The 12,789-nt window shown below is 43.1% G+C and overlaps 1 protein-coding gene across 1 annotated transcript in view; it reads right to left on the minus strand.

The window, feature by feature from the left end:
* The window catches only part of LOC112073450 (laminin subunit beta-1-like), a 39,587-nt gene extending 27,006 nt beyond the window's left edge, over positions 1 to 12,581 (minus strand). The window contains exons 1-2 of the mRNA XM_024140740.2: positions 12,450 to 12,581; positions 12,141 to 12,220 (exon numbers count right to left, since the gene is read on the minus strand). The gene's annotated coding sequence lies outside the window, so the exon portion shown is untranslated. The remainder of the gene's footprint in view (positions 1 to 12,140; positions 12,221 to 12,449) is intronic.
* Between the last annotated feature and the right edge of the window lie 208 nt (positions 12,582 to 12,789).

Consider the following 12,789-nt stretch of genomic DNA (forward strand, 5'->3'; position numbering starts at 1 on the left):
AGTTAAATGGTTGATGGTTGACTAGGCAGCAGTGTTGCTTTCTCATCTCAGCAGCTCTCTGTCTGCCATTTTCTCCTCCTACCCATACATGGACAGGCAGGGCCAGGGAGGAATGCAGGCCAGGCTGACAGCTGAGAGGGAGGCATATCTCAGAGCTAACAAAGCACTGCTGTTGGGCTATAGCCTAGCCACAGACTACTTTTTATTTATTTATTGAACCTTTATTTAACTAGGCAAGTCATTTAAGAACAAATTATTATTTACAATGACGGCCTACCCCGGCCAAACCCGGACGACGCTGGGCCAATTGTGTGCCGCCCTATAGGACTCCCAATCACTGCCAGTTGTGATACAGCCTGGAATCAAACCAGGGTGTCTGTAGTGACGCCTCTAACACTGAGATGCAGTGCCTTAGACCGCTGTGCCATTTGGGAGCCCACTACTAGGAGATAGTGCTGTTGTATAGCCTACCCACAGACCAGTCGAGGTTGAGATACAAGCCCTGCTGTTGAGCTATTAGCCTAGCCTAGCATTAGCCACAGACCAGACGTCCTTCTGTTGAGCTAGCCTAGCCACAGATTAGGAGAGGTTGAGACAAGACCTGTCATTGAGCTATTAGCCAAGCCTAGCATTAGCCACAGACCAGAAGTACAAGTCCTACTGTTGAGCTAGGTGCTAACAAGTAGAAACATCTGCCACTTACAAGATTGAATGAGAAATTTGGCAGAATTAAAGAGATCAAATCCATAAAAATGTAATGTGCTCTGAACATCATTATAATTCTCAGTCAACAGGACATTTCAGTGATTGTTTCCTCTCCTCTGCTCTGGACTATACTGAACTGCACATGTACTCTGCACTGCTAATGTGGTTTATTATGTGTATAATAATAGTTATTTCCACCTCTTCCGAAAACAAGTGTAATTAGTTTAGACTGAACAGCTCCCAGCATTCTCTCTGGTCTGCAGTCGGCCTTGCCCCGGCTAATCTGCCTGTAATGGCCTGGACCAGATGGGCTTTTCTCACCTCATCTCATCTCCACTACTCTCCTCTCTCGTCCGTCTCTTGTGCATCCTCTGTCTCTGTCTCTGTCTCTGCTCTGTCTCTGTCTCTGTCCTCTCTCCTTTCTCTCTCCTCTCTCTCTCGTCTCTGCTCTCTGTCTCTCTCTTCTCTGTCTCTCGTCTCTCTCTGTCTCTGTCTCTGTCTCTCTGCTGTCTCTCTCTGTCTCTCTCTGTCTCTTCTCTGTCTCTGTCTCTTCTCTGTCTCTTGTCTCTCTCTCTGTCCTGTCCTCTCTGTCTCTCTCTCTGTCCTCTGTCCTGTCTCTCTCTGTCTCTGTCTCTCCTGTCTCTGTCTCTCTCTGTGTGTGTGTGTAGCAGTAATCGTCTTCTACGCTAAACCCCACTACTGTCCTGGCACTCTCTGGAGAGACGGCTGTGCCTGTCAGCTGGTGACTCACTTTGTCCTGTCTCTTTCTACTTTTCCTCAACGGTCAATAAAGTTGTTTAGCACTTTGTGTTCCTAGTAGGATCAGCTGGGGGAGTGTAAAGAATAAAAACCTCCAGTCGTTGTCTCCACGGTGAGAGCAGCAGGGACCTGATCTCTTTGACATGTCACTGGGTTGTGTTTGAGAACAGACAGGGGGCGGATGGCGAGGTGACATCAAGAAGAAAACATTCCGATCTGACCGGGTGACAAAGACGGAAAGGAATCCGCTGTCAGCACCTTCCTGGGTGTAAACACTGGAACCAATCACCAAGACAAACACAATCACATACAGTACACGCATTACACAGACAGACAGTCATAAAATATGAAAGGAGATTGCGCCCCCCCCCCCCCCAAGAGAGAGCTATGGAGGCTCTACATCTAGAACACTTGTTTTAAGATAGTTGTGGCAGCATTTGAGCTCTTGGCACAGCTTGCGTGGGAAGTGAGTAAACAGAATAAGAGTAACGCTGCAGACAGACAAACGTCCTCGCTTGCGATCCTGTTCCTGACCTGAATGTGGGGTGTGGCTTTGAAAAACACAGGGAAGTATAGAACTGGCACAGAGCACAACTAGCCTCCACTAGCAGCAAACTAGCCTCACAGAGTCCAAATCAACTAGCCTCCACAGAGCAAACTAGACTCCACAGGGCAGGAGAAAGTCATAACAGCCTCCACAGAGCAAACTAGCCTCCACAGAGCAAACTAGCCTCCACAGGCAGGAGAAAGTCAACAGCCTTTGCATTTTAATCCCTCCCACTAATAAGTTTATATTCACTCGTCCCTCCCTCTCTCTTCTGGTCTCTCTCTCTCCTCCCTCCCCTCTCTCTCTGGTCTCTCCCCCCTCCCCTCTCTCTCTGGTCTCTCCTCCCTTCCCTCTCTCTATGGTCTCTCTCTCTCCTCCCTCTCCCTCTCTCTCTGGTCTCTCCTCCCTCCCCTCTCTCTCTGGTCTCCTCCTCCCTTCCCTCTCTCTATGGTCTCTCTGTCCTCCCTCCCCTCTCTATCTGGTCTCTCTCTCTCTGTCCTCCCTCCCTCTCTATCTGGTCTCTCTCTCTTATCCCTCGCCTCTCTCTCTCGGTCTCCTCTCTTCCTCCATCGCCTCTCTTCTCTCTCTTCTCCCTCCCCTCTCTCTCTCCTCCCTCCCTCCTCTCTCTGGTCTCTTTCAATGAGCCATCCACTCCCACATCCAGAGAAAAAACGCCTCTCTCCTCCTTCCTCTCCTCCCTTCCAGCATGGAATCCTGGAATCTCCATTGAGATGGTGTTCCCCGGGGGAGGGGGGGGGGCGTTAGGCAGATTGCGAGTAGGATGTAAAGCAGAACTCCTGAGTGACCCTTGTTACCGTAGTGCTGCGCTGAGAGAGCCCTGCCTATGTTACTTACCCAGTCGTTAAGAGTAACGAGGCCTGCCACAAGAAGCATCTGCTCCTGCTGGGTGTAAATCACCCTGGTTCTTCCACTCCGTCTCCAGAGTCCTGTTACAGCCCCGGACCCTTGCCATAACCTCCTAGCCCTTTGGTACTCCCAAGTCCCAGACCTGCTCAGTCACCAGCCCCTGGCGATGCTATTATTCAGTGTAAGTCTACGTGGGCAGTCAGACACACATGTGCAGCAGATGTTGGCTGCACCAGCCTGTCAAGTGGCTGTAGGTTTGATTTACTGACTATTGCTCTCCGTTTGCCCTTTCACCAGCTGGAGTGAGTGGATGGGAGATTCACTCAAATTCTCCACTGAGGCCAGACATCAGCTAAAAAAAATAACCACTTTTATTTAACTAGGCAAGTCTGTTAAAAACTAATTCTTATTTATAATGACGGCCTAGGAACAGTGGTTAACTGCCCTGTTCAGGGGCAGAACGACAGATTTTACCTCGTCAGCTTAAGGATTCGATTGAGCTACCTTTCGGGTTACTGGCCCAAACGCTCGAACCTGCCGCCCCAAACTACTCACACGTGTTTCTACTTAGAAAGTACATGGGGATTTGTAATTGTGTTATACTCCAAGCGCACTCCATTTTCCTGATACATTTTATCAGAGACACAATCAAAGACTTTTGTGTAAATCTGTCTGGTATTTAAATTGATTTAATGTACAATCTCTGAATAACCTTGAGATTAGGGAAAGTCTGTTCTGTGTGTGTGTGTGTGTGTGTGTTGTGTGGTTGTGTGTGTGTTGTGTGTGTGTGTGTGTGTGTGTGTGTGTGTGTGTGTTGTGGTGTGTGCGTGCTGCGTGCGTGCGTGCGTGCGTGCCGTGTGCGTGCAATCCGTGCAGAAGCTACCTAACACGTGACAGACACTGCGTGCGGTTGCGTGCGTCGTGTGTGGTGCGCGTGTGTGTACTGTGTATGACTGAGCCTGAACATGCCTCTGTACATATGTGTGATGGTAGGAAGTCATTTTTCTTTCCATTTCAGTTGAACCAAGACCAGCAGCTGACCCTTCCTGTCCCTTGGGACACAGAGAGATGACCTGGATAAGCCAGACACTTCCTGTCATTTCTCTCCAGGTCTCATCAAGAGGTAAGAATGTAGGTTTCACACAACCTACATCCACATAAAGAGTTTCTCTACAAAACGATACATCCACACATTTTTCACGTTTGGGTGTTTTCATCAGAAACGATTTGCTTATGGGCACCTTCGTGTGTTTGTAAAGTATTACCGTTGCCAGGTGTTTTATTTAAATGTTTTAGATGTGTATGAAAATGTGTTTTTTTGCTAAACGCTATATCTATTGTTCAGCTGGAATGGAATGTTCGCATTCTGTATATTTGACTGTTATATGTGGTTGTCTCACCTAGCTGTTTTAAAGGGATACTTTGAAAGCTGCTCAGCAGAGTAAGTGACAACACATTGATAATGGAGACATTAGTTCCAACACTTAAAGGGATAGTTTGGGATTTTGGCAATAAGATCCTTTATCTACTTCCCCTGAGTCAGAAGAACTTGTGGATACCATTTTGTATGTCTCTGTTGTCTAGTATGAAGGAAGTTAAAGAGGTAGTTTCGCAAGACGATGCTAACGAGCATTAGGGCGATGACTGGAACTTAGCAATTGCGCTGGCGTTAGTTAGCAACATCCTTCAAGCTGCACGCACTAGTCCCATTTTCACAAGTATACCTGGAGAATATAATTGCTTGGTCAACCTCACCTTGTTACCTGCACTTGATCTATTCTAATCAGAAAGTGTGTTGGTTATGTTGCTTGTCTAAAGTACTATTTGTCAGTTTAAAGCAGTACTATTTGTCAGTTTAAAGCAGTAACTATTTGTCAGTTTAAAGCAGTACTATTTTGTTCAGTTTAAAGCAGTAACTATTTGTCCAGTTTTAAAGAGTACTATTTGACAGTCTAAAGCAGTACTAGTTTTCAGTTTTAAAGCAGGACTATTTGCCAGTCTAAATCTGTACTATTTGGTCAGTTTAAAGCAGGACTATTTGCCAGTCTAATCTTACTATTTGCCAGTCTAAAAGAGTACTTTTGCCAGTGTAAAGCAGTACTGTTTGCAGTCTGAAGCGAGCACTTACAAATGTTTTGTGTGAGATCTGTCTTTGTAGCATGTGGAGGGGCGTGGCCACAAGCGCACAGGTTGACCATGGTCTGCTCATTAAGGGACATTCCGTTACTAGTTGGGGTACTATTGGGGGGAAAGAGTTTCTGCTCTAGTCCAGCTGTTTTAAAAGTATTCTATATATGTATCGTCAGGTCATAGTACTAAACTGTTTATTGTATTGTTGTTTACTTTGCTAAGTGTTTATTGGCTTAGTTTGACAAAGTGTTTTTCTATTAATACAAGTGTTTTCCTGTCACCTGGTCTCTGCCAGGGTATATACTGTATATCAGGTGTAGAGCTTTTGGGAGTGGAAGATGGCCGCCTGGCTTCTGCGTGGTTTAGTTAGGGTTGTTCTGAGCCCTAAGGAGCTTAGCCAGACTGATCTTCAGTCTTTATAGTCATTTGACTATTTAAAAAAAAAAAAAAGTTTATAATTATTTCCAGCCTGTCCAGCATCTTGTTGGATGATTTGTATATTTGTAAATACCTGCACCTGCTCCAGAGCTAAAATAAAAACCTGCAGTGGGTCTTCTGTCCTGCCTCACCAACACCAGCCAGACAGCTCCAACCTCCAGGTCAAGTACAGGGTTCTATCAATTTAATTGTCTGCATTTTTATGTATATATATTTCTTTCCCCAACCCTACCATCTCTACCCTGATTGGAGTAAACTAACAGACAACACTTCTACTTCTACTGCTTGTTACAGATATTTTTGCTCACATGTACAGTACATCTAGTTACATAATTATACATATATTCCTACTTTACTCTTCTCACAATAGCTGGATTTGACTCTTTCTGTAAGTGCTGTATTTTCACCCACAGCGGCCAATCCACTATTCATTGTGATCTTACCTCCGATGTTCACAGATGAACACATCYTTCCCAGTATAATGCCATTTYACTATTTTATTTTGCAACACATCACTCCATTTTACTGTGATGTCTTACAAAGGTCCTGAACCTTCCTATTTGTAAAATGTCTAGTGATATCGCCCTAAAAATAAATACTTTACCCCAGAGTATAATGATATATCCCATTTTGCACACAATGTATATAGACTCATTTTGTTTTTTTTCCTACTGTGTTATTGACTTGTTTATTGTTTACTCCATGTGTAACTCTGTGTTGTTGTCTGTTCACACTGCTATGCTTTATCTTGGCCAGGTCGCAGTTATAAATGAGAACTTGTTCTCAACTAGCCTACCTGGTTAAATAAAGGTKAAATAAAAATWAAAAATTAAATAAAATTGATCCCATGGTGGTTTATCAGATCCCCTAACAATACAGTTTGCAGGTCAATCTGAAACCGGATATTATAACATAACAACCATTCCTGGACTCCAAAAGCGAGCCACCGATGGACAGTACCAGAAAATATGTTCTATAGATTCTGTTTCCTCGTGGCAGTCTGCACAGGGCTGACTGTTATATGCCCCATATATTGAGAATTATTTTTGTAGCAAGTATTTTATATAATAGCTTAAATTGAAATKAACGGATTGATGTGTCAATTGTTTTATATTTCRGTTCAAAGACCCAATGCCAAGGTAGTGGGACATCAAAGACCTGTTCCCAACTAACTKTMATTTTATACKCCATTGCTGTCAAACCATTTTACTTTAAGTAAAACTAATACATTTTCAGATTTATACTAATCATTTTAAGCCATAATGATTTTCAATGGCAGACAGACTAATTCAATTTTTCTTCCAATTTTATGGCAGAGCCGAGATAAGTTTTTTCATAATTTTGTATTGATYATACACCTCCATACACTGTTACATGCTTGTGTGACACAATTTKACCATCCTTGTTTACAATGTCCTTCATAAATATTACAGGAATCACATAAACTATGGTTTCCTGAGAAGAAAAAAAAATCGGTATTCCAAAAATGAATTGGAGACACACCCCTGTTCCAGCTGGGCCTAACGGACAGTTATCTAACGAGTGATCTAACCTTTTATTTAACCCCCCCCCCATCATAAATACATAGGGTCCATGTGTTAACCTGTAGAGTATCTCAGCCTCTATGTCTACATGTCAAGGTGCAATGGTAATAACATATTAAGAGCACCTCCAACTTCGGAGAATCAGGCTAGGCTACATACACTATATACTGTATATACTATACAAAAGTATGTGGACTCGCCTTCAAATGAGTGGATTCAGTTATTTCAGCCACACCCGTTGCTGACAGGTGTATAAAACAGAGCACACAGCCATGCAATCTCCATAGACAAACATTGGCACTAGAATGGCCTTACTGAAGAGCTCAGTGACGTTCAACGTGACACCGTCATAGGATGCCACCTTTCTAACAAGTCAGTTTGTCAAATTTCTGCCCAGCTAAAGCTGCCCCCGGTCAACTGTAAGTGCTGTTATTTGTGAAGTGGAAACRTCTAGGAGCAACAACGGCTCAGCTGCGAAGTGGTAGGCCACACAAGCTCACAGAACGGGCCCGCCGGGTGCTGAAGCGTATAAAAAACGTCTGTCCTCGGTTGCAACACTCACGTCCCGGGTGCCAAACTGACTCTGGGGGCAAAGTCAGCACAAGAACTGTTTGTAATTTCAGATTGCATATCTTGTAATTTCAGATTGCATATCTTGTAATTTCAGATTGCATATCTTGTAATTTCAGATTGCATATCTTGTAATTTCAGATTGCATATCTTGTAATTTCAGATTGCATATCTTGTAATTTCAGATTGCATATCTTGGTCATATGCATCGTTGCTGAAGTGCTTGCTACACACACACAGTGAAATAAGGTTGACTACAGGAGAATTTACATCTTGACATCAAGTTCCATATAAGGGCATATCGTGTTTCTATGTAGCACGGTTTTTCCCCACGAGGGCAAACATGAACAGTTGTTACCCATCTCCACTGCTGTGGCAGTCGGCTACATGAAATAATGACATAAAGTAAACCGCAACTGTTTAAGGTGGAAAAGTACACATTTCCTGACTCATAACCAATAGTACTTTGACAAAAATAGCTAATTCGGCCCGTATGCTTTCAATAAAACAAKGAATTTGTCYCCAATTCGCAGATTTCTGAATCATGAATTCACTGGCAACGGGAGCAGAGTGACGCCTGCATCCAACAATGTTACGAGTTACATGATCCGTTTTTTGCAGCTCTTTCAGTAGGGCACTACAGGGAGAGAGATGGGCAGAGAGTAAACTCCACTGAAAATAGTTTCAACGTATGGAATCACTTTGGAGTTTCTGGATTTTGGATGATCTTCTCCTTTAAGATGAATACACTTACTGTAAGTAACTCTTGATGAGAACATCTGCTMAATGACAAAAATGTTTAAATGTAAATGTTTTACATACAGATCTCATATTACTGTATTGAATTATTTAAAAAATATATACACAGTACCCGTCAAAAGTTTAGACACACCTACTCATTCAAGGGTTTTTCTTTATTTGTACTATTATCTACATTGTAGAATAACAGTGAAGACATCAAAACTATGAAATAGCACATGTGAGAAATGTATCATGTGAGAAATGTATCATTTGTAAAAAAAAAAATTATTTTTTTTTAATTACATTTACATTTTAAATGTGTAAAATCAAGCAGTACTGCTTTCTCTAAGAGTGAGGCAGATTTTRTTTTGCAAAATGCTATACATGATTATTTGTTTCTCTGAAATGAAACCATCAAGTGATGGATTTTGAACAAATAYTGTACATGTCTATCATTGAACAACCCCATCAATGATTAAATAGTGAAAAAACACCAATCTCTTTCATAAGCTCTTTCAACAAAAAAAGCTAATTTACCAACATTTCTGAAAATGGATATATAGCGTTTTGGAATTAAACTCTTCACCTGTAACACCAAACTAAATCAGCTAGCTTAGCTCTCCCTATGGAGGTATCTATATACCAGTCAATTACAGGTGAGCACTGTCCTGTCTTTATAACCACATCAAACAGCTAGATAGTGTTTAAAGGTGAGTGTTTTTTTACTAGGCAACCATCTGTCCCTTGATATTATAACTGAGGCAGTGGAGTGTGGAGACTGTGCAGKGAGAGGGAGGGCGAGGGAGGGGGTCAGTGAAACTATAGTGGACATCCCCCCTCAGGCTCCATAATGAACGTCATGTCCACTCTTAAATACAGGTGTATTTAAGACGTATGACAGAGCCTATCATTATACAATAGAGCTTGGTTGTAGATGCATACAGCAGTGAGATGAAGAGGCAGAGGCTGGGCAGGCCTGGAGGGGCCACACAGTCCAGGCTTTCTCCTCCCTGGGTCTTGTCTGTTATATTTCTTAGAGTGGGAGTAGACCAGAAAGCAGCCCCTCTTTCCAAGAAGACAGGTAGACAGTAGCGGAACAGCTAATTAGAACACTGTGGGAGGGGGTTCACCTGTGGGAGGGGGTTCAACTGTGGGAGGGGGTTCAACTGTGTGAGGGGGTTAAACTGTGGTTAAAGCTTGAGGAGCATGTATGATCTCATATGGTTTTAACATGTAAGACCACAGCAAGACAGGGCTATGGCCATCAATCAGCGGAGACAAAAAGGCTGAGATAGAAAAAACGATATATTGTAACCTTCATTCATACACCCACTGTTTCAAGTGACAACTGGTAGGAAACAATCCCAACTTTTACCTGACGCATTGTGTTTTCACTCTWAACTTCAAGTGCACTTACTTTGTTAAACACAACCTCAACTTGACCCTGACAACCATTCACTATCGATGAAATACAAGCCTCCAAACACAGTTCACAATAGGTACTGTGTTATCCTAAGATATATGACCCTATCAAGTACACTGGGGTCAGGTCAAACATGATACCAACAGTGCCAATCACCCTCTTGTTCTTAGAGAGAATATCTCCTCATCCTCCTCCTCATCACCGCACTCACCTCATTGCCCTCCTCCTCATGGTCCTCCCCCTCATCATCCTCCTCATCTTCCTCCCTCCTTATCCTCCTTTTTTCGCAGAGAAAAGTCCCTGCCCACCCACTTCTTCTCTCTCATAACCCCCCCCCCCCTCTTCTTCTCCCCTCTCCTTCTGGTTTCTGCGGTTGGCTTTAACTGGCCCATTGTTCTTGAATCACGAGTTCCGGAGTCTCTGCTCACAGAGGGGCTCCCAACACTGGGCACCAGCCTGTACCTGTCCTTCACCTGCACACAAAAAACACACCGGTGCTCCAGGAGACTAGAAGAAAGCTATGTAACAGAGGCTTTAGTTCTATAAGGAATGCTTCTGTCCTCTTTCATGTAAGCCTGAACACTCGTCACCAACGTACATTCTTTCAGAGGGGATTTATTCACAAAAGAACAGTTTGTTCAGCCTTTTTTCTTCTCTCCTTTCACTCCACAGTAAAGAAAAGTCCCTGTTCACGGTCTTCTTAACACGCTGTGTTCCCCGTCTACTAATCACTACAGTGGGGCTCACGTGCAGAATCACCTGCAAGGCTATTGAGAATGAATGGGTGGAGACCACTGTGACACAAATGACCAAATGAAGACCAGTTACATTTGGAGTGTGAGACAGGAGCCTCAGCTGTCAACGATCTATAGAAAATAGATACCCCCCACCCCCACTGCTCTTTAAAATCCCCAGCCCTCTCATCTCTAGCATCTTCTGAGGAGGAGGAGGAGGAGGAGGAGGAGGAGGAGAAAAGTGAAAGGGAGAGGAGAGAGAGAAGAGCTGAGCTTTGTCCATCTGATCAGCCAGTCCCTTTCACCACACACGAAAAGTAATTAACCTAGTCTGGCCCAATATGTGAGGAGATGAAATGCCCCTGACCTCCAGAGGTCACACACAGAGGCGTCAGGGTTCTGAAGAGATCACTCTGTATCTCTATAATGACAGACTGCTGGGTAGACTCAACTCACAAGTAGAAACCCTCTACAAAGACCAGTCCTCAGCCTCGGATTAAATACCCCCCCCCCTCCCCCCTCCCCAACCCACACACCCTGTGATGCTGTAACACAACATCGTTGGTGGGGTGGACTGGCTCCATTGCGGATTCAGCTGGGCTATTTTAAGGAGAACCATAAACAACAAAACAGAGTTGATGGTTAGCCTCCCCAAAGCCCCACTCCGACACCTCTCCAACACCACCCAGGAACACAGGGGAATTTAGCACCAAGGACAGTGGCCCAACTGTGAACTGAGAAGTGTATCACTAGCCACTTTAAACAATGCCACTTAATATAATGTTTACATACCTACATTACACATCTCATATGTATATACTGTACTCTATACACCTACTGCATCTTGCCATCTTTATGTAATACATGTATCACTTGCCACTTTAAACAATGCCACCTTAATATAATGTTTACATACCCTACATTACACATCTCATATGTATATACTGTACTCTATACACCTACTTGCATCTTGCCATCTTTAGTAATACATGTATTACTTGCCACTTTAACACAATGCACTTAATATATGTTTACATCCCTAACATTACTTCATCTCATATGTATATACTGTACTCTATACCATCTACTGCATCTTGCCTATGCCGTTCTGTACCATCACTCATTCAAATATCTTTATGTACATATTCTTCATCCCTTTACACTTGTGTGTATAAGGTAGCTGTTGTGAAATTGTTAGGTTAGATTACTCGTTGGTTATTACTGCATTGTCGGAACTAGAAGCACAAGCATTTCGTTACACTCGCATTAACATCTGCTAACCATGTGTATGTGACAAATAAAATTGGATTTGATTTTGACCCCTAAKGAGGGGAATGGGTATCCCCCCCAAAAAACACGGCATCTTGTCTCAGAGCTGGAGACAGTAAACACAACCCTCTGCCTCCCTCTGTCCCGTCCTTCAGCCATGTAGGCTACAGTAGATCTGTATAGGTTTCTGTCCATTTGTTTTAATTCTGGATACTTGAGGTAACCACATGTTGCTGTCATTTTAACCTTTAAATTCTGCATCGCAAGTTCACAACACATATATTCAACAGTATAAATGACACAACCATAGAGCAGTTTACAACTCATACCGTTTTCATTGCAATCATTAGGCCGTTGGTTGGCATAGGAAAATGTTAATTGCCTTCAAAGCGCTCAGCGCAAAGGCTACTTACCACAGATGAAAAGTACCAGTGTCACGTGCATGGCTTTATGGTCATCCGTCAATCAATCCCCTTTGAAGTGTAGATTCAGACTGAAAATTGTACATAGACATAGTCTGGTATGAATCATTTTACACGTCAACTCAATCAATGAAGATCCGACAGAACGTTTTGATTCCACACGTATTTAAAAAGAAAAACACTATGATGAACTAATACGGCATAAGAATGTATAGGTTCCAGGTTGGAATGTGTACTGTAATATAACAACGTTATTCAACTGTAATAAATTATTTCAGAGAGAGAAAAAATAAGACTTACACCCTTTATATCAGTAGGTTTGATCCCCGTATTTTAAATCAACTCGAATGCTGCGAGTCCCCCTGTTAAATTGAATGCGATGTTGAGCAGAGTTAGCAGTGTGATCTGAAGTCTGGCGACCACTCTCCAAAGTTCTGTCCTGAGTCTCGTTTGATGGAAACTCCGCAACGGAGCATCTTTCGTAGGAATGGACTCGCACTTCTGGCTACTCGAGTTCTGATCACGTCTGACTGGGGGGGGTTGCATATGTTTATTGTAGTGTAATAACGCCAAAACAGAAATCCACTTATGAAACGGTTTAAGCCTTGTGTGGTGTTCATGTTTTTGTTATTTACCCAAT

Source organism: Salvelinus sp. IW2-2015, unplaced genomic scaffold (genome assembly GCF_002910315.2).
Source record: "Salvelinus sp. IW2-2015 unplaced genomic scaffold, ASM291031v2 Un_scaffold2265, whole genome shotgun sequence".
Taxonomy (NCBI): domain Eukaryota; kingdom Metazoa; phylum Chordata; class Actinopteri; order Salmoniformes; family Salmonidae; genus Salvelinus; species Salvelinus sp. IW2-2015.